Source organism: Taudactylus pleione, unplaced genomic scaffold (genome assembly GCF_031769625.1).
Source record: "Taudactylus pleione unplaced genomic scaffold, aTauple2 ptg000329l, whole genome shotgun sequence".
NCBI classification, from domain to species: domain Eukaryota; kingdom Metazoa; phylum Chordata; class Amphibia; order Anura; family Myobatrachidae; genus Taudactylus; species Taudactylus pleione.
In genome coordinates, this window is record NW_028284730.1 from 1,568,826 (window position 1) to 1,595,376 (window position 26,551).

General features: G+C 42.7%; 1 protein-coding gene across 2 annotated transcripts in view; it reads left to right on the forward strand.

Moving 5' to 3' along the window:
* The window catches only part of PURB (purine rich element binding protein B), a 52,640-nt gene extending 30,355 nt beyond the window's left edge, over window positions 1-22,285 (forward strand). The window contains exons 2-3 of one of the 2 annotated variants that reach the window (XR_015869453.1): window positions 8,394-8,454; window positions 21,372-22,285. The gene's annotated coding sequence lies outside the window, so the exon portion shown is untranslated. The remainder of the gene's footprint in view (window positions 1-8,393; window positions 8,455-21,371) is intronic. The other variant, XR_015869454.1, reaches the window with a different exon arrangement.
* The last annotated feature ends 4,266 nt before the right edge of the window (window positions 22,286-26,551 follow it).

The following is a 26,551-nucleotide window of genomic DNA, read 5'->3' on the forward strand; positions in this document are numbered from 1 at the left end:
AGCAGTGGTGGTGATATGGACAGTAATAGCAGTGGTGGTGATATGGACAGTATTAGCAGTGGTGGTGATATGGACAGTAATAACAGTGGTGTGATATGGACAGTAATAGCAGTGGTGGTGATATGGACAGTAATAGCAGTGGTGGTGATATGGACAGTAATAACAGTGGTGTGATATGGACAGTAATAGCAGTGGTGGTGATATGGACAGTAATAGCAGTGGTGGTGATATGGACAGTATTAGCAGTGGTGGTGATATAAACAGTGATAGCAGTGGTGTAACAGTAATAGCAGTGGTGGTGATATGGACAGTAATAGCAGTGGTGGTGAAATGGACAGTAATAGCAGTGGTGGTGATATGGACAGTAATAGCAGTGGTGGTGATATGGACAGTAATAGCAGTGGTGGTGATATGGACAGTATTAGCAGTGGTGGTGATATGGACAGTATTAGCAGTGGTGGTGATATGGACATTATTAGCAGTGGTGGTGATATGGACAGTAATAGTGGTGGTGATATGGACAGTAATAGCAGTGGTGGTGATATGGACAGTAACAGCAGTGTTGGTGATATGGACAGTAATAACCGTGGTGGTGGTGATATGGACAGTAATAGCAGTGGTGGTGATATGGACATTATTAACAGTGGTGGTGGTGATATGGACATTATTAGCAGTGGTGGTGATATGGACAGTAATAGTGGTGGTGATATGGACAGTAATAGCAGTGGTGGTGATATGGACAGTAATAACAGTGATGGTGATATGGACAGTAATAGCAGTGGTGGTGATACGGACATTATTAACAGTGGTGGTGGTGATATGGACAGTAATAGCAGTGGTGTGATATGGACAGTAATAACAGTGGTGGTGATATGGACAGTAATACACTGGTGGAGATATAGACATTAAGAGCAGTGGTGATGATATGGACAGTAATAGCAGTGGTGGTGATATGGACAGTAATAATAGTGGTGTGATACAGTAATAGCAGTGGTGGTGATATGGACAGTAATAACAGTGGTGGTGATAGGGACAGTAGTAGCAGTGGTGGTGATAGGGACAGTAGTAGCAGTGGTGGTGATATGGACAGTAATAACAGTGGTGATGATATGGACAGTAATAGCAGTGGTGGTGATATGGACAGTAATAACAGTGGTGTGATATGGACAGTATTAGCAGTGGTGGTGATATGGACAGTAATAACAGTGGTGGTGATATGGACAGTAATAGCAGTGGTAGTGATATGGACAGTAATAGCAGTGGTGGTGATATGGACAGTATTAGCAGTGGTGGTGATATAAACAGTGATAGCAGTGGTGTAACAGTAATAGCAGTGGTGGTGATATGGACAGTAATAACAGTGGTGTGATATGGACAGTAATAGCAGTGGTGGTGATATGGACAGTAATAGCAGTGGTGGTGATATGGACAGTATTAGCAGTGGTGGTGATATGGACAGTAATAGTGGTGGTGATATGGACAGTAATAGCGGTGGTGATATGGACAGTAATAGCAGTGGTGGTGATATGGACAGTAACAGCAGTGTTGGTGATATGGACAGTAATAACCGTGGTGATGGTGATATGGACAGTAATAGCAGTGGTGGTGATATGGACATTATTAACAGTGGTGGTGGTGATATGGACAGTAATAGAAGTGGTGTGATATGGACAGTAATAGCAGTGGTGGTGATATGGACATTATTAGCAGTGGTGGTGATATGGACAGTAATAACAGTGGTGTGATATGGACAGTAATAGCAGTGGTGGTGATATGGACAGTAATAGCAGTGGTGGTGATATGGACATTATTAGCAGTGGTGGTGATATGGACAGTAATAACAGTGGTGTGATATGGACAGTAATAGCAGTGGTGGTGATATGGACAGTAATAGCAGTGGTGGTGATATGGACAGTATTAGCAGTGGTGGTGATATAAACAGTGATAGCAGTGGTGGTGATATGGACAGTAATAACAGTGGTGTGATATGGACAGTAATAGCAGTGTTGGTGATATGGACAGTAATAACAGTGGTGGAGATATAAACAGTGATAGCAGTGGTGGTGATAGGGACAGTAGTAGCAGTGGTGGTGATAGGGACAGTAATAACAGTGGTGGTGATATGGACAGTAATACAGTGGTGGAGATATAGACATTATGAGCAGTGGTGATGATATGGACAGTAATAGCAGTGGTGGTGATATGGACAGTAATAATAGTGGTGTGATACAGTAATAGCAGTGGTGGTGATATGGACAGTAATGACAGTGGTGGAGATATAAACAGTGATAGCAGTGGTGGTGATAGGGACAGTAGTAGCAGTGGTGGTGATAGGGACAGTAATAACAGTGGTGGTGATAGGGACAGTAATAGCAGTAGTGGTGATATGGACAGTAATAACAGTGGTGTGATATGGACAGTAATAGCAGTGGTGGTGATATGGACAGTAATAGCAGTGGTGGTGATATGGACAGTATTAGCAGTGGTGGTGATATGGACAGTAATAACAGTGGTGTGATATGGACAGTAATAGCAGTGGTGGTGATATGGACAGTAATAGCAGTGGTGGTGATATGGACAGTAATAACAGTGGTGTGATATGGACAGTATTAGCAGTGGTGGTGATATGGACAGTAATAACAGTGGTGGTGATATGGACAGTAATAGCAGTGGTAGTGATATGGACAGTAATAGCAGTGGTGGTGATATGGACAGTATTAGCAGTGGTGGTGATATAAACAGTGATAGCAGTGGTGTAACAGTAATAGCAGTGGTGGTGATATGGACAGTAATAACAGTGGTGTGATATGGACAGTAATAGCAGTGGTGGTGATATGGACAGTAATAGCAGTGGTGGTGATATGGACAGTATTAGCAGTGGTGGTGATATGGACAGCAATAGTGGTGGTGATATGGACAGTAATAGCGGTGGTGATATGGACAGTAATAGCAGTGGTGGTGATATGGACAGTAACAGCAGTGTTGGTGATATGGACAGTAATAACCGTGGTGATGGTGATATGGACAGTAATAGCAGTGGTGGTGATATGGACATTATTAACAGTGGTGGTGGTGATATGGACAGTAATAGAAGTGGTGTGATATGGACAGTAATAGCAGTGGTGGTGATATGGACATTATTAGCAGTGGTGGTGATATGGACATTAATAGTGGTGGTGATATGGACAGTAATAGCAGTGGTGGTGATATGGACAGTAACAGCAGTGTTATGCACAGTCAGTACAATATTCTGGTGGAGGAGTTCTGTGACCAATAGAAAACCTGGCTGGTGACTTCACCTCTTTATAAGACTACAGAACAAGTCAGTTGCTTGGGTTAATAAAGCATCTGTATTAAATTAGACATAATTATATTTAATGACACCTAGGAAAAATAATATAACATTTTGAAAAGCTAACAATGCCCATTTCAGGGTTATAATTTTTGCTCCATAGTCATGCACTATGATCCAGCTTGTGAATGTGGCTATTGTCTCAGTATGTACTTTAGAACTCAGGGTCTTATTTATATGGACAGTAATAACAATGGTGGTGATATGGACAGTAATAACAGTGGTGGTGATATGGACAGTAATAGCAGTGGTGGTGATATGGACAGTAATAACAGTGGCGGTGAAATGGACAGTAATAACAGTGGTGGTGATATGGACAGTAATAACAGTGGTGGTGATATGGACAATAATAGCAGTGGTGGTGATATAAACAGTGATAGCAGTGGTGGTGATATGGACAGTAATAACAGTGGTGTGATATGGACAGTAATAGCAGTGGTGGTGATATGGACAGTAATAGCAGTGGTGGTGATATGGACAGTATTAGCAGTGGTGGTGATATAAACAGTGATAGCAGTGGTGTGATATGGACAGTCAGTACAATATTCTGGTGGAGGAGTTCTGTGACCAATAGAAAACCTGGCTGGTGACTTCACCTCTTTATAAGACTACAGAACAAGTCAGTTGCTTGGGTTAATAAAGCATCTGTGTTAAATTAGACATAATTATATTTAATGACACCTAGCAAAAATAATATAACATTTTGAAAAGCTAACAATGCCCATTTGAGGGTTATAATTTTTGCTCCATAGTCATGCACTATGATCCAGCTTGTGAATGTGGCTATTGTCTCAGTATGTGCTTTAGAACTCAGGGTCTTATTTATCAACGAGTTCTATGATTCACAACGAGTGATAAACCTTGTTGCGTATGATAATGGTGCTCCAGCCAATCAGCTCCCAACTGTCATCTGTTTGAAAAAAGACAGTTGGGAGCTGATTGGCTGGAGCACCATTTATCATATGGAATGATTTTTATCACTCGTTGTCAATGATAAAACTGGTTGATAAATAAAGCCCTTAAAATCAGTGGGGTCTATGTACTAAGCCTTGGAGAAAGATAAAGTGGGCAGAGATAAAGTTCCAACCAATCAGCTCCTAACTGTCACTTTACAGGCTTGTTTGAAAAATTAGTTAGCTGATTGATTGGTACTTTATCTCCATCCACTTTATCTCTCTCCAAGGTTTAGTACACAGACCCCAGTGTCTCTGTGCATATGACCTCTAATAATCAGGAACATGAATAAGAATGGTGAAGTCAGACAGGGAATGTATGTGACCTGGGCTCAGGTTTGCAGAACGTAACAGATGGCGCTGCTCTGTTTTGCCCCCTGAGACTAAGATATTGTTGTCTACATAAAATATTTCTCATGTTCCCATCCCATGTGCTTGCTCCATGTGTACGCCGAAGTAGCCGAGTGACAGCTGGGAGCGCAGTCCTGTGTGTATGCAGCTGCAGCAGACACATCTATATATAGAGGAGGGGGATGGGCGATGCTGAGTTGACAACTGACCCTAATTTTCAAGAATAGTCCCAGGTTTCAGAGAATTGTTCCTGGAAATGTCCTTCATTTATAACACTGACCAACTGAGCAATAAAAGTCTCCTTAGTTTCACCATTTATTCTTATTTTCAGGTCATTCTATGATGACATTTATTTTAATTAGCAGAAATATTATATTACAACCCATTTGAGGAGTGTGATATAATGGGTATTGTGTGCACAAAGCTCCACTGAGACAGTATCGTGCGTGCTGTATTTAGATGCACCGACTCAGCAACAGAGAGTCCCTGGAAAATATTTAAAAATATCTGCAATGAAGGTGATAAATGTTTTAAACCATGCAGCTTCCCGGCCCCCCTTCAGTTCAGCCGATTAGAAAACAGAAGGAAAATAGGTCAAAAGTAAATCTGCAGGGTATTCTCACTCACCTGCTGTGCACAGTTCATACAAGGCCATCACACTATAGTGAGAGAAGTAGAGATGTGCTATTAGGATAGTCTGACACAGGAGCCCAGGTAAACACTGAATGTTTAATTTATTTTAGGTTATCCTCCCGAGTAGCTGCATCAAATTGATCTCCTGGCCACGTTCCAGCTGCTTTATGAGTTTCTAAAGCTGCATACACACACAATTTTTTTAACGATTATCGTTAAACTATATCGTTTAACGATAAACGTTTGGAAAAATCGTTCACTTTCTGAGTCAAACGATTATCGTTCATGCGCGTTCATATTTGTAGTTTGTAGTTCAGTCAGACTTGTCAACTGAACTATTTTCATTAAGGAAATATGCAAAAATCGTTTGTAGTTCAAAAAAATCGTTCATTACACTTTAAAAAATCTGACAGAAAATCGTTCATAAAATCGTTGGTAACAAAATCGTTGTGTGTGTATGCAGCTTTAGGGAGACCACACACCGAACAACTCGCAAACGATGTGATGTTAACGATTTCCCTTGAACTACCTGCCAGCTCTCTGCCAGTCCTGGACAAACGATATCATGCATAAAGTGTTCATTTTGACAAACGATCTACTAACGGCCTATCGTGCATCCTTAACGATTTCCAGTGCATAATTAAAGAGATTGCCAGATCTTGCAGTAGGTAAGATCTGAAGATACAACGAATGACCCGCGGGTACGCGCATCGGCATTGTTATCGTCAGTGGACACTCATGATTTGCACATGTTTTGCACGGTTTGTCATTCCGATGCACCGAAATCAACAAATCGTACAAAATACAGTCAGGTGCATAAATATTGGGACATTGACAGAATTTTCATATTTTGGCCTCTATTCACCACCACAATGGCTTTGACATGAAACAAACAAGATGTGCATTAACTGCAGACTTTCAGATTTAATTTGAGGGTAATTACATCCAAATCAGGTGAACGGTGTAGGAATTACAACGGTTTCTATATGTGCCTCCCACTTTTTAAGGGGCCAAAAGTAATGGGACTATCAACTCAAAAGCTATATCATGGACAGGTGTGGGCTATTCCCTCGTTATTTCATTATAAATTAAGCAGGTAAAAGGTCTGGAGTTGATTCTAGGTGTGACATTTGCATTTGGAATCAGTTGCTGTCGACTCTCAATATGAAATCCAAAGAGCTGTCACTATCAGTGAAGCAAGCCATCATTAGGCTGAAAAATCAAAACAAACCCATCAGAGAGATAGTAAAAACATTAGGTGTGGCCAAATCAACTGTTTGGAACATTCTTAAAAAGAAAGAACGCATCAGAGAGCTCAGTAACACCAAAAGACCCGGAAGACCGCGGAAAACAACTGTGGTGGATGACAGAAGAATTATTTCCCTAGTGAAGAAAAATCCCTTCACAACAGTTGGCCAAATCAAGAAGACTCTCCAGGAGGTAGGTGTATATGTGTCAAAGTCAACAATCAAGAGAAGACTTCACAAGAGTGAATATAGAGGGTTCACCACAAGATGTAAACCATAGGTGAGCCTCAAAAACAGGAAGACAAGATTAGAGTTTGCCAAACAACATCTAAAAAAGCCATTACAGTTCTGGAACAACATCCTATGGACAGATGAGACAAAGATCAACTTGTACCAGAGTGATGGGAAGAGACGAGTATGGAGAAGGAAAGGAACTGCTCATGATTCAAAACATACCACCTCATCAGTGAAGCATGGTGGTGGTAGTGTCATGGCGTGGGCATGTATGGCTGCCAATGGAACTGGTTCCCTCGTATTTATTGATGATGTAACTGCTGACAAAAGCAGCAGAATTAATTCTGAAGTGTTTTGGGAAATATTATATGCTCATATTCAGTAAAATTCTTCAGAACTCATTGGACGGCGCTTCACAGTGCAGATGGACAATGACCCGAAGCATACTGCAAAAGCAACCAAAGAGTTTTTGAAGGCCAAAAAGTGGAATTTTATGCAATGGCCAAGTCAATCCCCTGACCTGAATCCGATTGAGCATGCATTTCACTTGATGAAAACAAAACTGAAGGGAAAATGCCCCAAGAACAAGCAGGAACGGAAGACATTTGCAGTAGAGGCCTGGTAGAGCATCACCAGGGATGAAACCCAGCGTCTGGTGATGTCTATGCGTTCCAGACTTCAGGCTGTAATTGCCTGCAAAGCATTTGCAACAAAGTATTAAAAAGTGAAAGTTAGATTTAGGATTGTTTAGTTTGTCCCATTACTTTTGGCCCCTTAAAAAGTGGGAGGCACATATAGAAACCGCTGTAATTCCTACACCGTTCACCTGATTTGGATGTAATTACCCTCAAATTAAATCTGAAAGTCTGCAGTTAAAGCACATCTTGTTTGTTTAATTTCAAAGCCATTGTGGTGGTGAATAGAGGCCAAAATATGAAAATTCTGTCAATGTCCCAATATTTATGCACCTGACTGTATTTGACACATTAAGACTTATTTACTAACGTTGGTCAAAAGTGCAAATCTGCAATACAACCAAAGCAACCAATCAGGCATTTATTGCCATTGTCTAGCTTTCATTAGATAGAAGAAAGCTAATTCAACAGGTTGACATGTAACATGTCAACACTAAATATCAACATATGCAATTTTCATGATGGTTAGGTTTAGATTTAGGGTTAGGTTTAGGGATAAGTTTAGAGTTCGGTTTAAGGATAGGCTAAAATCACCCCAACAAAAAACATGTGTCGACATTTTAGTGCTGGCATGTTAAATGTCAACCTTTTCTATGTGTCGACCATTTAACCATGTCGACATAAATGCATGTCTATAGAATGATGGTCGAACTAGTGACCATGTCAACCTATTGACTGTCGACATTCAGAGCCAGTCGACCTTTTGGTGTCGACATTCTGAATGTCAACCTTTTAATGTCCGATCTTTCATAACACATCCTAAAAAATGCTAATCATAAAGACAAGCTAAATTCATTTCCATTGAGTCCTAGCCCTAAGCATATACTTAACAAGTAAGCATAGCTTTGTGCTCTCACTGTTGACTGTTAATCTCTGTTCTGTGTCTGCCCCCACCCCCCTCCATTTATTTTCTTCTCTCTCTTTGCAGGTCACCCTTATTGTCTCCTGACTTCTTCTTTGGCTGCAAGCCACTGTTATCATTAGCTACTGTAAGTCAGTTTACTTTTTACTGTTTCTCTCCACATGTTCTGGAAGGGGTTAATTTTCAAATAGAACCGGGACACCACTGTTAGATCTTATAGATCTTATTGTTCTTCTAGTGCATACTCTACAGAGAAAATTTGCCCATTCACATCAGCTCCTGCCCCCAGTGGAGCTTACAATCTATCTTCCCTAGCACATGCACACACACACATACACACTAGGCTTAATTGTTTGTCAGGAGCCAATTAACCTACTAGTATATTTTTAGATTATGGGTGGAAATCGGAGGGAATTGAACCCAAGACCTCTTTCCTATGGAGCCTTCCTTGAAACATTTTATTACACCTTCCCCAAAAAGACATAGAGGTACAGCGGTTCTTATTTGCAATTCCCTAGACTGTAAGCTTGAAAAAAAACTATGTGTTACTAGTGTTGTAGCTCAACTTTTGCAGTGCTTTGTCACAATAGAATCACTCTATTCTCCTGGTCAGAGTGATCTGCTCCGTGATTTTTTCCCTCGCCGAGAGAAATTAGCCCAAGGCCGGGTCATCATAGGTGGGGACTTTAATGCTGCTCCAGAAATGATCTAGGACCATTCCCAAAACCTGAAAGCCATCCCTTCGAGAATTGAAATGACTTTTTGATGCATGGAGAGAACTTTAACCATTGCGAATGTACATACATGTACTCCCTCCTTCCTCAACTCCTCTCTCCCCCCCCCCCCCCCCCAACACACACACACATAATTTTAACTCTAGGATCAACTTTTTTTTTCCTTAACTGGGCTGCGCCTTCTGGTCTATCTTGGCCTTGGGTCATCCCCCTGTCTTGGTGGGACTCACTGGCTGTCACTATTACGGCCCCTGACGCTGTTTCAGTCACTGTCCCCCATCCACGGTGGCAACTAAATACTTCTCTGTTACTTAAAAAAATCATGTTTTAGCCACAAAGAAGCTCTTGAGGATTTTTTCTTGCTCACCCAGTCCATGGAGATTTCTCCTGCAGTGGTGTGGGAGGCTCACAAGGCCACTTTTTGAAGCCATTTCATAGTGACAGTCAGAAGCTCAAGGACCGTCAAGCTGTTATTGATCTTGAAACTCAGATTGGAGAGGTCACTCTTAAACATCGACGACACCCCAAACGTTCCATTCACAATAAATAATGTTCCCTGAGAGGCCAACTTAACCACATTTTATCATCTAAAGCCACCAAATGTCTACGTTGGCTGCAGCACTAATATTATGACAAAGGCTATAAAGCAGACTCCTTCCGAGCTGCTAAATTACATTCCCGTTGCATCTGTAATAGAATTCATATAATTAAAGATACCCAGCACCAATTGATGTATAATCCGAAACGTATCACGCACAGGGCGGGATATAACAGGATCCGAGTTTTGGATATGTGCAAGTATAGCCTTATACGCACACATTTTTAGAACTTGCGCAATGTAATATGGTGTGAGAACATGCAAATTTGCATGTTTCTCACCCTCCCACAACTCGCATCCAGATGTTTTCCCATGGAAAACATACAACTCGGCCAATGTAATAGAGTGTAAGTTTTTAACTCGCACAATATTACTTACCTAAAACTCGCAAAATAATAAACCTGCTTCAGGCTAGTGAGTATATCTGAGCAGATGCGAGTTACACAGAAGCATGGTGTGAATAAAGCTCTAAAAGTGTAAAAATTAAAAAGAAAGAAAAACAACATGGGGTCCCCCCCCTAAAAGCACAATCAGCACCGGGCTTTTCTGAGCCGGTCTTGGTTGTGAAAATACGTAGGGGTCCCCCGTATTTTCAACAACCAGCACCAGATTCAGTAATCCAGTCCTGGTTGTGGAAATACGGGGGACAAAATGATTAGGGGTCCCCAATATTAGCCACCAACAGCACCAGGCTCTTTCTAGTGGTGGTGTAATGCCACAGCCATGGAACCTATGTCATGGGTTCCCCCGGCCAAAGCATTAGCACCCCACACTAGGGGCCCCCAATAAAAGGGTTTCCCCTCTCCAGGGCACCACAAAACCTGGCTGATAGCCCAGGGCTATCCCCGCCACCCCTGGGCAGTGGGTGCTGAGTTGATTGTGTGCAAAATAGAATAAATAATATTGTCCTTTACAGGAGAACTAGAGGTTCCAGCAAGCCTCCCCCACATGCTGGTACTTGGAGAACCACAAGTAACAGCATGCGGGACATGAAGTACCCACTGGTACCTCTAATTCACCTGCAAAAAAAAGCCAACAGGATACACACCGAAGGTTTTAATATTTAATTACACATGCACTCACACTTACACTACATACTTACCTGGTCCCTACTTACCTTCATTGGCGGTACTCCGCGAATGAAGTGACAGTGGCTGCATTTCCCACTGGCTGAACGTTCATGCTAGGTCACTAAAGTGTGCTTTAGTAACCTAGCAGTTCCCACCATTGAAGTCAATGGTGGGAACCGCTCATTGGCTGCTACAGGCGGAGACTTACCTCTCTCAGCCAATGAACGTTCAGCCAATACATTTTTATGGGAAATGCAGCGGCTGTCACGTCATTCGCAAAGCACCATCCTTAGAGGATGGCACTATCTCTGATGGGTCCGGGCTTGCCGTTTTGTTATTTTAAGAATTGGCCCTGGAGAGGGGGAATCCCTTTACTGGGGGGCTCCCCAGGGATCCCTGGCCTGGGCTGACTAGCGTGGGGTGCTAATGCTTTGGCTGAGGGTCCCCGTGAAGTGGGCCCCACGGCTGTGGCATTACACCACCGCTAGAAAGAGTCCGGTGCTGGTTGTGGCTAATACGAGACCCCTACTCATTTTGTCCTCCATAGTTTCACAACCAGGACTGGCTCACTGAGCCTTGTATTTATCTGTATTTACCTATGAATACCCCAATACCACTAAACATGTAATAATTGCTTTCCAGACTTTGATTGTGGTTCCAAAGCACAAAAAGTTCTTATTGCAATAAAAAGTAAGTTACATGCTTTGATCTATCACAATTAGTGCAAAGACAATTAAATACAAAAGCTACAGCCAATACATACGCATGCACCCCGGATCCAGGTCCCAGTCATCAATCATGATGTCTGCGGTCATCAAATGGGTATGACTGAGATCTAGGGGGTCATTCAGACCCACTCGCGAGCGGCAGTATGCTCGCAAGTGGGTCGATGTTCCCCACTGCGCATGCGCACGACGGAGGGAGCTCCGTCGTGCGCATGTGCGAGACCCGGCGAGCGAAGGACTTTCCTTCGCTCGGAGTGTCTCACCAAAGGGGGCGTGCTGTCGATGGTGACTGACAGCACGCCCCCTTTGGTGGGCGTGCCGGGGGCGTGCCTGCCAGACGGAGGCGTTTCCAAGGGAACGCCTACCGTCTGAAGCCGGCCCCACTGACATCACTAGTGATGTCAGTGGGAGTGATTTTGGCTCTGATAGAACCATCTTTTTGCACGCTCGAATATGCTGTGGGTGGTGACCCACAGCTATACGAGCGTCCAGGAGGACGCTCCATTTTAATGGAGGTGGGCCCTGATTCAGAGCGAGCGCTCTGGTCAGAGCGTCCGGCTCTTAATCAGGGCCCTAGCCCCAAAAGCACAAGCCTATATACCTTCCAGAGTGTTATACCAACAATAGAGAGAAGCATACGTGATTTCATTGGTTCTTGATTCTTGTCATTCTGGTACGATGCAGGCCATAGGACAGTTCATATGGTGACAATAGGGATATGGTCCATCCCTCCAAACAAGTTAAAACTGATTAAGACTCTACATACAGAGTACACATTCTAACCAATAATTCCCCATAATCGATAACCACTGAACGCAAGATGCGACTCCTTCGCCGATAGATTCGGATATCTGGAATTAAACAGGGTGTCAGTATGATACCAAACACAACATGTCTACTAAGTTCTATACCTTAAATATCATATATATACATTTTACGCCATAATGATTAGCTAATAAATCCTCTAATATTACGCTCAATGCTAGGGAACCTTTTATATATGTGCTTGCATAAGTGAATGTGAGATATTTACAGGACTTCATCAGTATGCATTGTGTGTCTGTATATTGAAATAGCAACTATGTATATGTATGTGAGCATGTATGTAAGCATCTATGTGTATGTATGTGGATACACATGCGATCGTCTATGTGTTTGCATGTATATACATGTGTGCGCAAATGTGCATCATTGAACGTGTTATGGATTTATATATATATATATATATATATATATAGCTTTACCCATTACCTGGCATTTTTGATATTATATCTGTCTGAATCTAATTCCGAGGAGTTATATACAATGAAGTTGTTCTGCTCACAGGTGACATAGCAAGCTTTTGCAGGAGTCAAGAAGTCTGATAACTCAACAAAGGCTTCCCTATGCTTATTTAGAATATAATTGTCAGTTCTTCTTAACCACATTAGCATTGAACACAAGGCAAACAATTGCTAACGATAGTCAAACTTCTGAAAATTGTTTCTAACTTTGCAATTAAAATATTCCTAAATACTTCACAGTATCTTTGTGTATTTCAATTACTAGTCACAGACATGTATACAGAACCTGTTTCTCATCACTGACTAAACCTTGCATAGATATAAATATACATATATATATGCATTTATGCAAATCCGATTTTGCCGATGCAGAGTAGCATCCGATCTACTCTTTATCAGCCCACAGATGACTAGATCGTCAGATAATAATTACAAACGATCATAACCAATTATTTGACTTCGACATACCCTACATCATTTTTCTTTTTTTAATTTTTACACTTTTATAGCTTTTTTTCACACAGAAGCATACACGATCTCTCTGATCTGTGCATGCTTTCGTATAACTCACATCTTGTAATGAAAGTTGCATTACAAGGTGCGAGTTTACCCAAGGTTTAACTCCCATGCACTCGCATGTAAGTTGAACTGGGACCCTTAAACTCGCACCCTATTACATTTGCGAATTGAGTGACAAACTCGCACCTTCCAAATGTGCGAGAAGGTGAGAGTTTGTCCTGCACTAAAAACTCTACCCTATTACATCCCGGCCACAGTTTTCAGGAATTCTTTAAGAAACTTTATGACCTTTCATGCAATTCACCTAGCTTTTCCCTCGCCCTCAAAATAGATGAATTCTTAGCCTCCTGTCCATTACCTGCCGTTACCGCAGCACAACCCGCTGCTCATAAAAAATATATTTCCCTAGAAGAAATAACAACGGTTATTAAATCCCTTTAAAACACTTCCACTCCTGCCTCGATGGTCTCTCACCCATTTATTATAAAAAAAATTTAAACATTTCTAGTTCCTATTTTAGGAGACATAGTTCTGGCACCTCTTTTGATGAGGCCACCACCAAGGCTGAATAGTGTTTTTCTTTTAACCTGGCAAGGATCCCACCGATTGCAGAAGATATCTCCCAATCTCTTTACTAAACTCTGATTTAAAATTGTTTGCAGAAATTTTCACTAATCGGTTGGCAAGAACCTTGGTACACCCTGACCAAATTGGATTTATTCCAGGTCGTCAGGCATTGGATAATATCAGGAGATCTGTTGATTTTTGAATATGTCTGTGCTGTTGTTGAAGGTGATAGCAGAGTACAGTATACTCCAGCGGATCCCTCACATCATGGAACAGCCCAGTACTTAACCAGTGTTGTGGTTTATTAAGAAGTAATGTGATTGTACAGACTATTGGATGGAGGGTGAACATAGAGGTCACCACCTGGAGACTGCATATTGGTAGCGGTGCTTGTATAAGGGGTGACAGTGGGCATCTAATGCAGGTTATAACAGGGTCTCTCAGAGCTAGCGAAGTTCTATTTGACACTGGCGCTCACAATAAAACCATTGTAGATGGGATCCTTGGTTGCTGCCAATAAAGAATATGGTATACTATTTTCAACTATGCATCTATAAAAAGATTGGCTGCACATACCTAGAATTTGTCAGGACCCAAAAAAGTATATATTTTACTATGTATCAAAAGTGAATATTCCTTCATTGTCACAATCCAAAAAAAACACAGTAATATCAATCACAGAAAATATAGACAATTATTTTTCCTATCGTAAAACTCACATAAAATACATGCAAAATGTATCAATTGCAACATATGACACATAAGATTGTAACTGTGTCAATTGTGTTTACAATGACTTGTAACAATGTTGCCAATGTTACTTGGTTATAGTGCAGCAGATATAAACAATGAGTCCTTTTAGGGGAAACGTTTTCGTATATAGAAAGGAACCTCTGTCTTAATATCATCAGTGCTTAAGTGTGGAGTGGTATTTTCATAGTTCGTAGATGTTATATAGGTTGTAACGCTGGGATGTAGTTAATACCGGAAATCCCGGCGCCAGAATCCCAATCACCAAGAAAACACTGGCGCCGGAATCCCGACATGACTGGGGATGCCAACGTCTGAATCCCTGCAGCTGGCTTCATACAGATTCTGTAACAAAATTCTGCTGTATGTCAATATTGTGTATCAGGTACTATCCCCCTGAGCTTACTTGGTACCTAAAAGCGGTTTGCCTCAGTTGTGTAATGTCCCATATATTAGACTAGGGACCAGGTTCGAATTTAATCAGAGGGGCAAGCAATGTGTTTCCCTTTTAAAACAGACACAATGACAGACACAATGACAGACACAATGAGGAAGGTACAACGCAATTTTATTATTGCAAATAAATGAACTACAATTAGTAGAAACTGTAAACAATAGACAAAATAAAATCTTGCAGAATTCAATACCAAGATAACTACTTAAAACATTCCTGTCCTCTACCGGTGACCCCAGCTGGCAAGTAAAGGTCACTACAGGAAACACAGTTTTTAAGCCTTTGTTTTGAGAAAAAAAGGGACAACACTTAGGCTATGCTGGTAGCAGTAGTTCACCGGCAACTTGCAATAATTTAAACACAGTCTTTGAGCCTTGAGAAAATAGGGACAACTCTTAAGCTATGCTGAACGCAGTGGTTCACCAGCAATTTGCAATAACTTAAACACAGTCTTTGAGAAAAATAGGAACAACACTGAGGCTATGCTGGTAGCAATAGTTCACTGGCAACTTGCAATAATTTAAACACAGTCTTTGAGCCTTGGAGAAAAATAGGGATAACACTGAGGCTATGCTGATAGCAGTAGTTCACCTGCAACTTGTAATAACTTAAACACAGTCCTTGAGCCTTTGCTGAGAAAATACATACATGCATATGCCACTCATTATTACCACAGGAGTTGTCACTTGGGGTTACACAGGGTTAAATAAACATTACATTCATATACATTTCATTACAGACCCAGCATTTAAAATGTATAACAGTAGAAATACACAGTGCTTTGAGAAATGCAACATTCAAATGAGGCACCGGCCAGAATAGATATACATTATAATAAATCAAACCAGCATTTAAAGCAATTACAATTACATCAGACATGAGCTGACACAATAATCCAAATCACGTCCCCTCCCAGCATGAACCGGAGGTTCACAAGAAAGATAAAACACCAGATAAGCAATGAATATGAGAAAGGGGGTATCCTGTCCCTTCTTCCCCCCTAATAACTGCTTAGGTAATATCGCACACCAAATCCAGGCACTTAAGTGTACTACTCACTAACTATTAAACATGGCTGTGTGCCAAGTGGGAAAAAAAAATCCCTCATTCTGCCCCAGGACATATATACAGGGCCCTCTAAATGGGACAAAACTACTGGTGGCACGGAGGGTGGAGGGAGGTAGTAAAGGAGGAAGGTAGGGGGAAAGGCAAATAGGCAGGTACACGGGAAATGCACAGGTCTCACCCCAAGCTGTGACTATTCAGCCTCCACAAAATCCAGTGGAGCTCCGGGATGCTAAGCACCGCACGAGAGCCCCAAGAAGCAGTCCTCAGATGTCAGTACACAGGGATGCTTGCAGGGGAAATTCTCCTTCTCAGGGCTCTGTCTGGCAGAGAAGTTACTGCAGCCTCTTCCTTTGGGGTTGTCTCTTCCCTGCACGCTGTCCTCGGCTCCTTCCAGTGTAGCCTTGCTCCAGATGGGCATCCCTCCGGTCAGCGCTGGTGGACAAGTCACGGTGCAGGCTCCTTCCCCTTCATCCCGTAGGCAGCTCCTCCGTGCCGACCTTCCGTGTCTTCGGACACTTCTCTGGGCAGCCCACAGCATAAGGGGTCCTACGGCTCTCCTAGCAAGTCCCAGCAAGTCTTCTCCTGGTGCAGTGGCTGACAGGTACAGATGGTGATTACTTTAGGGGGCCCTGCAGGGGCAGGCTCAGCGGGGCTCTTTAGCCTCCAGGGTGAGTGTAATTACACCTCAGGCACTTGTAGCGGTTTGGTATGGCAATCCAGTGGGGTACTCCTCTTCTGCTGTGGAGTACAGTATTTATAATCCATGGTAAGGCACTTGTAGGGGCTTGTTATAACACTCCAGTGGGGTACTCCTCTAAACAGCGGGCAGCGACAGCACAGCCATCATATTTAGCAGGGGGCTCTTCCATACTGGGGGGGTCCTCCCAGTTCTTCACTGGTCCTTACAGCTAGGAGTTCTCGTTGGGTCTTTGTTCGCAGCTGGGATACTTTCACTGCGGCAGCACTCTGGCTTCCACCACAGCCGCTGACCTCCAGCGGGTCCTGCTTTGCATCTGGGTTACTACTGGCTAGGACACCCCCTTCCTCTTTCCCCTCCAGGTATTTGAATCACTATACAAGCTTCATGGCAGCTCCTACTGCCCAGCTGCTTCCCATCAGAGCTCTCTTTTCCCTTCCAGGGGATTGCTGCTTTTATAACCTTCCCCTCTTTCTCCTCCCTGTTTGTTCAGATTCTCTGAGTGGACAGGGGACCCCCAGCAGCAGGCCACCTACAAGAATCTCTGTCTGGACACCCAGGATACCAATGAGTGGGGCAGGATTTTCCCGCAAAAATGGGTTACTGACCAAGGGATGAATTCTTCCCCTTGTCCGCACATGCTCAGTAGGGGCTGACAGGGGTAGGGTCAATAAAAGTTCACTAAATAAAAATAAACTGCAGTATCTAAATGAAGCCCTAACTGACTAAGGGGTAACCCCATAACTATGGGGGTACCACAGCTGTCAAAGCGGGGGTCTCATCATATAGTAGATTATATGAAAAAGAAAAAAAAATAGTACGGTTTACCGGTTATTATATACTACCCAGCTTCAAGACTCCGGTTTCTGGCAGGAGTGTGATCACACCATCGCCGAATGTGGCAGCAGTTGAGATTTTTGTTTGTATCGATTTGACGATGTCCAAGCTGCCGCCGCTAGTAACACCCCTCAGCTGCCAGCAGAGAACTAGAAGCAGGGCAGCTGATCCTAGGTCCGCTTATTGGTATTGTCTCTCAGCGATGGCTAGAGCTGCCGCTGTTTGTAATGCGGGGGCTTAGATGAAGGCTGGAGATCAGACAGCTGATTTAGAATCCACTTTTAAAATTTTCCATAAAGTACGATAAGAGGTTCCACTTAGAATATTACTGTGTTGGCTCAGAGCTATGTGGGACACATCTGTGCCCCACTGTGGTGCTTATTCACAGTAACAAGATGGCGCTGCGCCTTCACAGAAGACCTAACAGCGGCCATCTTGGTAATGCATTGATGCCTCCATAAAGGAGCATCATGGAGACTGCGCAGTAGAGTGCTGAACAGCTCAACACCCCCCTTGCTACAAGCTTCTCCATGTTACACAAAAAATTTTTACTTTCAGCTTTAATGTAGCAACCTGTAAAAAATTGAAGATAAGATAAGTAGAAATATATCAACATTTTAGCCAATTCAAGTCCACATTTCTTGAAAAGGGTATCAGTCAGACTCTTTTCACTGACTGTGTGAACTACATCAACAGTCTCTTTCTTTACGAACTCAGGACTACTGCCACTCTCGATATTGTTGATGTCTTACATACTTATGAGGCTCAAATCACAAAGTCTCTTTGGGTATTTTGGATTTCCACTCACATCAGTCATTTCTTGACTTTTGCTCTTGGATATCTTTAGGTTCACTGAATGCAATATTTGCAAATTCCTCATAGTATCTCCTTGGTGGCTTTCCAATGTTTGGTCTTGCAGAAGTTCTTTTATGTGGTTGGATATCCACACTGTCTCTGGTTAAGATATATCTCCAGTTATTGGCATATCCAATGATACATATTTGCTCTAAGTTTCCAACTCACAACTTTTTTATAAGTTGTGTTGCTCCTTGAAATATAACATCTCTTGACAATCTGTCTAGTATTTGGATTCCAGAGTCTGTACCCTTTACTCTCATGGCAATAACTGAGCATGATACACTTCATGGACTTTGAATCCAGCTTGCGTTTTCTTTCTTTGGGTATGTGTACATAAGTGGTACTCCCAAAAATGTGAATGCTTTCTTCTAGACCACGCTTCAATTGGTGTTTTGTCTTTAAGGCAACTTTGGGAATACGATTCTTCAGCTAAACTGGCGTGGACACTGCTTCTGCCCAAAATTTCTTGTTAAGGCTTGCATCCTTCAGTATACATCTGTCTCTCTCCACTAATGTGCAATTTGAACTTTCACTTACACTATCTTTTTCTTTCTTGGTCGCGATTAATTCCACATCTTTGTTTAGATATTGTCCACCATTATCAGATTTCAAGGTCTTCAATCTGTAACCAGTTTGGTTTTATAACAATCTATTATAGTCTACAATTTTCTTAATCACTTCAGACTTTTCTCTGATGAAGTAAATGTGTCATTCTTGTGAAATCATCTATGAATATGATGAAGTATCTGTATCCACTTATTCATTTAACCTCCATCAGACCACACACATCTGTATGCACCAACTCCAGAAATGCCTCAGCTCTATTTGCTGATTCTGAAAATGGACAGCAACTCTGTTTTCCTGTTATACAGCTTTCACACATGGGCTTTTCTGTATCATTCACGGATATTCCTGTAACCATCCCATTCAGTAATAATATTTACCCTACCTCCCTGGCCACTGTTGGAAGGGTTGCAGTATGGAGGGTACGCTGCACCATATGTTTTGATCCTGTCCAAATCTGGCCTCCGTGTGATGTAGTGAACACCATCTAATCACCCAGGTCACCAATTCTACCTCACGCATCTACTTCCTACTGCCTAGAGCTATATCTGGAGTCCCAAAACACATACAGAAGCTTATCTGGCACATGCTTAATGCAGTAAAATGTTGGATTGGACTGAACTGGAAGTCACAAATACCGCCTTCCCTCGTTTCCATTAAAGAAGCAATATGACCCGTGTTTCCTTGCTATTTTTGATGTTTCTACATATAGAATCATACACAAAAATGGCAGTTTGACAAATTGTATTCTGATTGACAGAACTTTCTGGTTTGCTATTGATCGTGTTATCCTATGTTGCCTTTGATCATTTCATCTTTGTGTCAATAAAATTTACAAACAGACCATTAAAATCAATACAGATTTTAAAAAAAAAAAGAAATGCATACCCCCACATACATACATGCACACACACAGACAGGCATACACAACGCAAAATGACTTACTGCGGCAGTTAATAGCACGCAATTGAGCTAGTAGGTCCAGTGTCCGCCTCCGGATCTGACCACCGCCTCTACAGCTGCACTAATGTGTAGCGGCAGCCTATGCCGCGAAACCTTCTCCGCACCTCCGTGTAGGCACGCATCTTTATTCTGTTGGGAACATGTGGGGCCACGGACCCCAGGCGCCGATCCATAATCTCGGTCAGGATCCACAGCTCCCTCCTACTGAAACTCGCGGATCTCATGATGGCAATGACAAATATACATTATATAAACTATGTTGTGATCCGATTAGCTGTCACCAATAAAATGGCGCCTGAACACAGGACAGTGGTTATTGTTATATTCTATCTCCACTATACAATACTTAATACAACAGGTGCCTTACCAAGTGACCCAGCTGGCGTTTGCCTGTGCGACATAGCTTACACTCCCACCATCTAGCAGTTCCTCGAGAAAGTGGCCGTGACCTGGAAGGGTGGTTTTATAGGTGTGTCTTAGTTGTGGTTGTGCGCATGTGGATTGCGTGGGTAGGATGCACATTGATACCTGCGAACGCATATGCTTATAATTAGCACCACCTGCGTTTATGAATTTGGCAGTCAGGGAGGAGGATATGTCCTGTGATTTAGATGCCTGCTACACAGATATACTTGATTTTCTGTATGAATTTGGAATGGGTTTATTACCTCAAGATAAAGTTGATGACACACTTGCAGATGTGGATGGTGAGAGTGGGCCTGTGCCAATACCAGATGTTCCTCCTCCACCTCCTACAAACACATCACCTCCAAATGTGTCTGCCCCAGATGGTGAGATACAAGGTGAAAGTATTGTTTGGACGGCAGTGGATACTCTCTATAAAAAGGCACTAACCAGATTTTTCAGTGGCGAACAAGTTACGGATCAATCTTATGCACTCCACTCATGCGCTTGCTACTATGAGAAAAAGGTATTTTTTATTTTAAGTTGCAAATTTTTTGAAAATGTAATCTTAAAATTTATAGTATTTATATTAAAAAAAAAATTTTTTTGATCCTAATGTTCTATATATATTTTTAAACATAGCAAGATGATTTTTAAAATTTTTTATAAATATTTAGATGGAGTGATGTTTGCAGCCGACTCCGGACAAAAGTCAATTCCTGGATCCAACACCAAAATGGGCCAGGGGGTCCCCTCCCTGACATCTTGGCTTTAACCAAAAGAGAAATCCAGCTCTTGGGGTCCTTAGAATGGGGGTTATTGGCCAATGCCAATTAATACATCTGGTGGCTGGCCAAGCTACCCCACATACTGTATCTGGTAAATATTTGCATAAACCTGTCTCTGTATCTGTCAAGGCCTAAAACTAACGTGTAATTTCTTTTTTTTAAAGGACATGTCATCAATGGGCTTAGGGTGGTAGTGGAACGCCAAGCTGCAGCCATTGAGACAGTCCAGGCCAGCATGGTGGACGTAACCTCCATTCTAAGGTCAATTGGCCAAGATGTCAGGGAGATGAAAGACAGACTTCCTGGTCCAACAGAAGGTGTGAGTGAGGTGGACCAGTGCCCTGCTCTGGCTGGAACGAGCTCCGAGCAGGGTACACAACGGCCTACCCGGATCTGGAAATTGACATCTCCGGAGTCGGCTGTAAAGCGTCTGAAAAAAGATTGATCGTCTTGGAAAATTTCTCCCCAGATCTTTCCACGAACTTTATGTAACTTTTTGCCAAAGATAAGATTTGCTTAGTGCCTCTGGAAAGCCTACAAGGAATAATTTGACCTTGTATCTTGCCATCATATGTAGCAGACATATTTGGAGGTGAATTATGATTTGTAGGATGTGAAGGAGGGACATTTGGTGATGGCACAAGTCACATTCCACATCTGCAAGTGTGTACCCATTCCAAATTAGTCCAGAAAATCATGTATTTTTTTTTTTATAAGATTGATTGTTAAAAAATAAAACAAAATGGGGGATCGCGCCCCCCACTGGCTTTGCGCCGGGCTGAGGGGCTCACAGCGCCCCCTCTTTGGCGCACAGCGCCGCTTGGCGGCGCTGCAAAACTCTTTTTTTTTCAAGGGGGCGTAGCCACACCTTCTGAAATTAGGCCACGCCCCCTCTTTACCAGGGCCCCCCGTGTGGCTCTCTACACTCCTGCGCCTACCTCGCTTCCAGCCTCTTTGTCATCGCCCCTCTACTCAATTTCTCTGGCTCGTATATATCTGTCCATTTCCCTTTTTATTATCATTTTTATTATCTGTGTTTGTGTATATCTATTATATCTATTTATATGCATATTTGTTTTCAGTGTTTTATGTATGACTAATTTGTTATTTACATATAATAAAAAGAAAAAAAAAGATTGTATTATTTGTTTGTTTTATTGGCTGTTTTGTTGTTTCTGTTCTCATTGGTCCTATTTCTGTGGACATTTGTATTTCTAATTGTAGAAATTCTAATTTTCAATAAGATTTTGAGACATAAAACAAAACAAAATATTTTTAAAATCCAAGAGTTTTATTTGGAATATGCATTTTAAATTTTGTGATAACAAAATAACAAAAAAACATGTCCTCTATGGCATGCTGGGATGTGCAGTTCCATAGTAGCATGAAAAGAGCACCATTTATAAAATAAAAAAATTGGTTAATGTGACATTTGAATTACACAATTAGGAATGTCTTTAATTGTAAATAAACATGAAGCAAATTGTTATCTCACTAAAATGTATTTGGAACCTGTAAACACACATAATAATAAAGTAAAAAAGTACTTGCATTTAAACTCAATTGTCTTAGGCGTAAATACACATTTAAACAGCAATCTGACTGCAATGAGCAGCACCTGCTACTCTCTTCTTTGTGTATGCAACCATCGGTAACTTGGAACCATCGGATGCAATCACAGTGCTTGAGGTAGACCCTGGGCTCTAAGCATTGCGAGCACCACTGTCTGTATAACAGCTCGGTGACGTGTATGCTAACGCTGACATGTAATTATGCACGTCCTTAAATTGGTGTAAAAAGCCCTGCCACGCAAGTGCTAGTGCAAGCACAGCCCTAGTCAACACCCACACACGCCCCCATTCTATCACTCAAACTTGCGCTCTGGTAGTTTGTAGAGAGCGAGCGACTCCCGTTCGCAGTGACTGGTTGGTGCATGCACACTGCGCAGTTGGTAAAAATCAGCTGGCTGCGTGCGATCGCAGCTTAGTGTCCGGGTCTGAATCAGACCCCCAGTGCAGAGCTGGGAGCAGTGTGCAGACGGGCATGCAACACGGCATGCGTGACCTATGTCACGCCTGAGCATCCCAGAAGAGCCCAACACTGCCCAGCCAACAGTACGAATAAAGTCAACTCTGACTTCGCTGAACTCGCGGCATACTTGACACCGCTCGCGGCACACTAATGTGCCACGGCACAGTGGTTGAAAAACTCTGCTTTAGGGGACTCATACACCTAGGGATGCACTGCCCAATGCACAACAGTATTAGGCCTGTCCTTGTCCCACTGGTCGTTGGGAGTCAGGAAAATAACAAAGATGAGTGATCCCCCTCAGTTTGTTAATGTACTGTATACTGTATAGGTTATACAAAAAGGAGTTTCCCTCATATAGTTTTAAATCAATAATAGTGCCCCTGTCTATATAATTGTTAGTAAGTAAGATCTTATTTTTTCCCCCAACAGTATATTTTATTACACATCTCACGTAGTCCATACACACTGGGCAATACGGTGCCCTACTGCCCAATATGACGCCCCCCCCCCCTGCATAGCGCTGCATGGGATCGTCAGCCGCATCGCCTGATCTTACTGCATGTACAAAAGATCAGGCGATGAGGCGGACGACGGGAGCGCGCACTACACAATGTAGTGCATACACACTACAAATTTTTAACGATTTGTCGTTCCGATGTGTCAGAATTGGCCAAATCGTTAAAAATATTGTGTGGTGTGTAGGGGCCTTTAGAAGTGCCTGTATTTGTCTGATGGATTTTTGGGAGGGCTAACAGCGGTTTGCTATCAGTTCGCCCTTTCACAAATCAGCAACTTTCTTATTGTTTCAAATAAATGCTGAAAGCTGTCTATTTTATGGAATCGCAGCTTAATACATTGCCCCCTAATTTCGTCCAAACATTTGAAACCACCCCCTTATAGCACAACAAGTGCAGCTGGATTCACTCCTCCCCAGGGTCGTATTAACAGCATTGTAGACCCTGGGCAAAGCAATGCTCTGGGGCCCCTACCCATCCATTCACAGGAATGAAATATAAAGTTATGGTAGATTTACCTAGATATCTCCTTTTCTTTGAGGTCCATAGTGTCCACAGGGATACCATGGGGAATATTATGGTTGGAAGACCAGGCACCAAACAGTTAAAGCTTTGCGCTCCCAGAATGCCCTGGGTCCTCCTCCATATATACCCCTCCCCTAGCCATAGGACTTCAGTTTTGTTAACAAGCCTAAAGGCAGGAGAAGGAAAGAGGAGAAGGAAGAACCATCGTAAATCAGTAACACTCTTTACAGAAGATGAAGGAATCTGTATTTCTTTGTCGGGGTCCATAGGGATCCACAGGGATACCATAGGGCTTTCCTAAAGCAGTTCCCCTAGGGTGGGGTCGCTCCTGAGCAGAAAGGAGAACTCATCACCCAAAGGAAGCATCCTGGGAAACAAAAGTATCAAAGGCATAAAACCTAAGAATAGTGTGGACTGAAGACCACGTGGAAGCCTTGCACAATTGTTCAGCAGAGGCACCACGACTGAATGCCCACGATGGCCCTACAGACCGAGTACAATGTGCGGTCGCCGCGCTTGGGACAGGAAGATCAGCCTGTGTGTACACCTGAGGGATAGTCATGCGTAGCCATCTTGCCAGAGTCTGCTTATTAGCTGGCCATCCTTGTTTGTGAAAACCATATAATACAAAAAGAGAATCTGATTTTCTAACACAGTTTGTGCGCTCCACATAAATACGGAGAGCACGAACTACATCCAGAGAGGCTTCACCTACAGAAAGGTCTGGAGCCGAAAAGCTGGAACAACAATTTCTTCAGTTACGTGAAAACGGGACACTACCTTAGGAAGGTAACTATCCCTTGTACGAAGAACAGCTTTATCCTGGTGAAAAATGGGGAGCGACAAGAGAGCGCTGCCAAATCAGACACTCTGCGAGCAGAAGAAATAGCAAGAAGAAAAAGTGTCTTTGCTATCAACCACTTCAAATCTACAGAGTATAAAGGTTCAAATGGGGAAGCTTGTAACCCCTTAAGAACCAAAGACAAATCCCACGGTGCTACTTTTGGAAGAAAAGGAGGCGGAACTCACCAAATTCTAACCTCTTCTTCTGAGACCAGACTGACAGTGCAGAGTCCTGCACTCTCAAAGTGGCCAGACGGAGACCATTGTCTAACCCGGCCTGCAGACGACCCAGTATCCTGGAAATCATGAATACCTTAGGATCATATTCCTTATGAGAACAGCATTGACTAAAAGATGCCAAACTCTGTAATAGATGTGGGCAGAAGCAGGCTTCCATGCTCTAAGTATCATTTGAATTACAGAACTGGAAAATCCCTTCGCTTTTAAGATGGAAGAATCAAGAGCCACGTTGTTAAAAGCCAGACGGGGCAAGTCCGGATGTTGGCAGATCCTGCCACAGAGGGAGAGGATACGTAGTGTCTACCGACAGGTTCTGTATGTTGGTGAACCAATGACGTCTGGGCCAAGCCAAAGCCACCAGTATTACTGTTCTGCCTTCCTGCTTCAATTTCCTGAGTACTCTTGGGAGCAGGGAAATTGGAGGAAAGTGATACACCAACGTGAAGTCCCATTTTACTGCCAGTGCATCCACGAAGGCTGCTGATGGGTCTCTGGACCTGGACCCGTACCTGGGTACCGTGTTGTTGCGGTGTGACGCCATGAGATCTATCTCTGGTAGACCCTATTTGTTTACCAGGAGCTGAAATACTCCTGGATGGAGAGATCACTCTCCGATGTGTATGTCCTCGCAACTTAGGAAGTCTGCTTCCCAATTGAGTACTCCCGGAATGAATATTGCCGAGATGGCCGGAAGATTACGTTCTGCCCAAATAAAAACCCTTGTCTCTTCCTTCATGGCCGCATTACTTCTTGTGCCTCCCTGATGATTGAGATAGGCCACTGTAGTAGTATTTGTCGGACTGGATCTGGACAGGCCTGCCCTGGAGCAAGTCCTGTGCCCTGACAAGTGCTTTGTATACTGATCGCAGTTCCAGAATGTTTATTGGCAGATAACTTTCTTGATTTATCCATCTCCCCTGAAAAGTGTGATAACATGCCACTGCCCCCCATCTGCGAATACTGGTGTCCGTGGTGAGAAGCACCCAATTTGGAATCTAGAACAGGCGCCCTTTGTTTAGATGCTCCTTTTTTAGCCACCACAGGAGGGAGTGACAAACCACTATAGTGAGAAAGATCATCTGGGACCGTATTAACTGATGCTATCCATTCCACCTGGAGAGAATCAAACTTTGCAGAGGCCTGGAATGGAACTGAGCATACCCCACCATGTCGAAGTTCGATACCATTGA